This window comes from Chaetodon auriga, chromosome 14 (genome assembly GCF_051107435.1).
Source record: "Chaetodon auriga isolate fChaAug3 chromosome 14, fChaAug3.hap1, whole genome shotgun sequence".
NCBI lineage: Eukaryota > Metazoa > Chordata > Actinopteri > Chaetodontiformes > Chaetodontidae > Chaetodon > Chaetodon auriga.
The window spans coordinates 7,572,329-7,577,566 of NC_135087.1; the positions used below are offsets into that span (position 1 = coordinate 7,572,329).

The 5,238-nt window shown below is 46.0% G+C and overlaps 1 pseudogene; it reads right to left on the reverse strand.

The window, feature by feature from the left end:
- Positions 1-174: 174 nt before the first annotated feature.
- LOC143331866 (Ig lambda-2 chain C region pseudogene) lies at positions 175-3,999 on the reverse strand (annotated as a pseudogene).
- Positions 4,000-5,238: the final 1,239 nt, after the last annotated feature.

Sequence of the window (5,238 nt, forward strand, 5' to 3'; positions counted from 1 at the left end):
GTCCAACACTTTACAGCAGTGTTGTTCTCTGTCACACAAAGCTTTAGTTTCCTCTGCAAACATTAAAAGTCATATTGATGAGAGCAGCAGGTGTGTTCCTCCTGCTGCCCCCCAACACACACACACACACACACACACACACAGAGCTCCTGTCCTGGGCTCCAGCCAGCCCCTCTAGGCCTGACACTGGCTCCTGTGGAGGGACTGGGTCTGGCTGTGGCCCTTATGGAGGACCTTGCAGGAGTACAGCTCTCCTTGCATCCAGCGCTCCTTGCTCAGGCTCAGGGTGCTGCTGCTGCTGTAGCGTCCGCTCTTCTCCTCCTCGGAGCTGCTCAGGACCCCCTCTGTCACCTGCGTGCCGTCCACCTCCCAGCTCACCACGGCTCCCTCAGGAGAGTAGCCGCTCAGCAGGCAGGCCAGCGTGGCCGACCCCCCGGAGAGCTGCTCAGAGGAGGGGGGAAGCAGAGAGACCGAGGGCCTGACCGTGGAGCCAGCTGGAGGGGAGAGCAGAGACACACCAGGAGCAGATTAACTCCCACTGTAGGACACACAGCTGAACACGACACACTGACCACACATGACAGAGGTTAACACGACTGTGGACGAGCTGTGAGTGTAAATATAAAGAAATATTGAGAATAATGATGAAGAAATTTAATCTTCATGTCTAATTTATAATGTTTGACAGTGAATAATTCATGCCTTCAATGATTTTCTTGTTTTTCAAAATGTAATGTCTGTATCCAGTTAAAGACTTTGTCATCTGTCTGTTTCACTTCCTTTTCACCACTTTAAACTAACGAACTGTGAACACAAACTACAGCTGGACTGCATGAACATATAAACTGACTTTTTTGTTTTATAAACAGATTACATTTCATTTTAATAACAGTTTGAATGTAAAAAATAAGAAATTTGGTGTCATTTTTTAGCATTAAACTTTTCCTCAGACCAATTCCACAAGCACATTTTGTCTAATAAAAAGTCAATTGAAAATAAAATATGACAAAATGTAACTTATTTGGCATTTATTTAACCTTAATATTATCAGAAACACAAAAATAAAGTGAATCTTTGCTCAATGAAAGCCAACTTGCGATTTCAAACAAGTTTGATAAATAACAATAAATATACACATTTCAAACTCTTTCAGTAATTTCTTATATAATTAGCTCATTTTCCACAATTAAGTTTGATCTTTCATGTTGTAGAAATGATAAATCTGTGATACTTACAGTCAATGATGAGTTTGGTTCCTCCACCAAAAGTCCACCACAGTGATACAAACTGATGAAGTGGCCGTACAAAAACCTCCTGCACTGTCAACAAGCATCTATACACTGAAGAAAGTCTCTGATGAAAATAAAATGACATGTTTCTGAATCTGCAAAGCATTTTAAGTGATATGGATTGAAATTATTGTATAAATGAAGGTTATTTCTTTCATTTTGCTTTAGTTTTCTGCACCTGATAGACAAACGACAACAGTCTTCTTGTAATAAAGTCATTTTTCTCGCAGTTTTCTATCAGGTGATACTTGTTTGAATGAACATGATGCTTTTTAATAATAATAATTTCCAAACTCACAATAAGCAGAAGTGAATTACATTATTGATCTGCAGTGAACCCTGTCAGTAAATGAAAGGCAGACAAACAGACACATCATACCAACCACAGTGGACACAAACTTCTCCTTAAATCCTCAACTGCACTTGTAATATAAATATTTCCTTGTGTTCAATTAAGATCATAGATGGTGTCAATCCAAAGAGTATTTCTCCTGATTTTGCGTCCCACGTTGCCTTGAGTGTGTTGAGAGCAGAGAGATGATTTCCATAGAGAGGAGGCTTTGCATGGTCAGCTGATCCTCCAGTGAACTGAGAAGGTTTATAGTCCTGTGAGTTCAACACTGCAGGACTCACATCTGTCAGTCGACACAGCAGAAAGCACGAGCACCATGACTCTCATCACCATCCTCATCTGGACGCTGGCCTGCTGCTGTTTCACAGGTTCATTCTCTCAGCAACATTTCAAACATGATGTGCTGCCTTTTCTCTCATTTCTTTCTGCTGATCAATGAATGAATTGTTTTTGCCTGCAGGATGCAGCGGTCAGGTGACTGTGACTCAGCCTCCAGTAGTGACATCGACTGCAGGATCCACTGTCACTGTCACCTGTAAAGTCAGCAAACCTGTTTACAGATGGTCTGATGGTGATGAGGGTATGTTCTGGTATCAACAGAAATCTGGACAGCCTCCAAAGCTCCTAATAACATATGCAAGCAAACTTCATTCAGGAACACCAGCTCGGTTTAGTGGCAGTGGAAGCAGCTCCGACTTCACTTTGACCATCAGTGGATTTCAGACTGAAGATGCAGCAGTTTATTACTGTCAGAGTCTCCACGCAATAAACAGTGCTGATGTGTTCACACAGTGATTTGTAGCTGTACAAAAACCTCCCTCAGTCAGACTGCAGAGACACTGAGCTGTTACAGCAGGAACCGACTGCAGCTGCTGAAGAGGAAGAGACTCTGACACAGACCACTGAACACAGAGCTGACAGTAACCTCACCAAGCACAAACTACACATTCACACTCATACATGCATTTTTTCCCCGTTTCAAGAACTGTGATACAATCATTGTTCAACCTAAAAACGCATTATGTTCATTTTCCACCTCCATCAGTATCACTTGCTTTTCCATCATGAGGTCAGAATGGTTCAAAGTCTTTCACTGTGACTGTGAACAGAAGCAAACTGATTGAGTCATTGGGCTCTACTTTCGTCCCCGCCGCTGGAGAAGCATGGGGTGCGCACCCTGCGCAGTGGTATTTTCGCTCAGCGCAGAGGGGCGCGCAGAGGGGTGCACGTATTTATTACTTATTAAGTATTTTGGTAAATCGAGGCGCACAGAGGTACTCCAGAATGGGCGTTGTGGCGCAGTAGGGGGAGGTGTCGGCAGGATCAGCGGCTCATTTCCGTCCCCACCAGTGGTGTAAAAGTGCGCTGAAAGCTCGCCACCCCAGACCTGGTCAACTCTGTACGCAAGCGGCGCGCTGCTAGGCAAGTGGATTTTCGTAAACTGGCAGAGTCGTGCGCCCACCAATACCTCACATGCAATTGTCCACAGTGTCTGGCATTTCACTGCGATCAACAATTAGCAACAGCCACGATTCAAGCAACTGTTGGAGTCAGCACATACAGTCAGACCTAAATTTCTACATTTTGATCAGTATCTGCGGCACGGTGGCGCCGCAGATACTGATCACGTGCCGCACAGCAAGATGGTCGCTGGTTCGATCCCCGGGTCGGGGTCAGGGCCTTTCTGTGTGAAGTCTGCATGTTCATCCCGTGCATGTGTCGGTTCTCTCCGGGCACTCCGGCTTCCTCACACAGACCAAAAACATGCTCATTAGGTTAATTGGTGACTCGAAATTGTCCATAGGTGTGAGTGTGAATGGTTGTTTGTCTGTCTATGTTGCCCTGCAATCGGCTGGCGACCAGTTCAGGGTGTACCCTGCCTCTCGCCCATTGCCAGCTGGGATAGGCTCCAGCCCCCCACAACCCCGAAAGGGATACGCGGGTATAGAAGATGAATGAATGAATGAATCAATGATCAGTATCTCATCTGACCGCATCGCAAGCGCCTTCGGCACGCGTAATGGTCACTCAACCTGACCGAATGTACACAGGTGAAACAGGGATGCAAACTAATCAATTAACGTCGCTGTGCCAACCAGAAACAGCCGTGACATCCTACAGAGCATATATACCGCATCTATCTCAGAGCACTCGAGAGACAGACACACAGGAAAATGGAAGTGATGATCGTTGTCCGCGATTACCCACATCATTCCATTCCAAATACAAATGTTATTATTGTAATGCTTAAAGTTATCTACAAAGGCCACTGCGAGCCTGGACCTTCCGGACCAGTATGTCAGTCTCCTCCTGGGAGAAGTTTGGGCGACGGACAGTTTCCTGCGCGGGCTCAGTCATCCTCGAAACTTGCCATGCACCTCGCTAGCAGCGTTTATAAAGGTGAGGCGAGGAGCTGATGTGATTGGTGAAGATTGGACTGGGCAGTGTCAGACCCACTCCACGCCTCCTCCCTTCCCCCCTTCCGAGTTGCACCGCTGGGTGGGACTGAGATGAGAACGGGGAGTAGATGCGCCTGCAGCAGTGCACGAAAATACCAAAATGTGTGCCGCCACGCCCCATCGGCGAAGCGCACCTGACTTTGCGCCGCGCCAGTGGCGGAAACGACAATAGAGCCCAATGAGTTTCCAAGCTTGAGGAGGAGTTGAGGGGGAGTAGACGAGATAAATGTAGATCCAGTCCTTTCCAAGGACGCAGACTGACAGGGCATGATGGAGACAAGTGAGGGCAACACACCTGAGCACAAAGGAAAGCAAGAACCAGGACGGCAGACAAGCAGGAAAGGGAGGAAAGCTGAAATATACTTTGCCGTTTCTTCTGGAGTCTCAGTTACTTCCTCGTGGATTAATAGACAATTCAGCAAGTGGAGAGCTGGTGCTTATTCACTGTGGCTGCAGGTGAGTTTTGATTGAATGATTGAGTGCAGCTGTGTTCAGGGGAGGAGGAGGCCGAGCCCAACCTGTCAGCCACACCCTGCAGGGAAACACACTCACACCAGACAGACAGACAGGAGAGACAGAGGGAGAGGACATGAAGAGAGCCATCCTGCAAAACAGATGCTGCAGATATGTTTGGACAAGGACACAACATACAAAGAAAGTTTCAGCTAGACGGGAAATCAAGTTGCAAGAGATGGGGGAGTGTATGATCAGAAGATTGACGATACTGTTGTGTGGCCAGTTAGACCTGTCTGGATATCAGAAAACCCTTGTGTTGACCTTGAACTGCTCAGAATTAAGCACCGTAATAAGAATGCTGATTTCATTGTTGAATATTATAGTTACAAGAACCAGAAATATAAAGAATTGGTTCAGATTTTTACAGATGGATCAAAGGATCCTCAAACAAACGCAACACGGTCTGCGGTTGCTGTGCCCAGTTACAAAGTAGGATTCAACAAGAGAACAAGACAATGCAGCAAAAGGGAGACATCAACATGCAATACAAAACAGAGTGAGTATAACAAGAAGTACACAAGAGGAAGGAACAAGTCACACTAAGCAGACTGAGAGTTGGCCAAAAGCAACCTTAACAGCACACTTTTCATCATGGGAAAAAAATGGATTTCCCGTTGTCGAA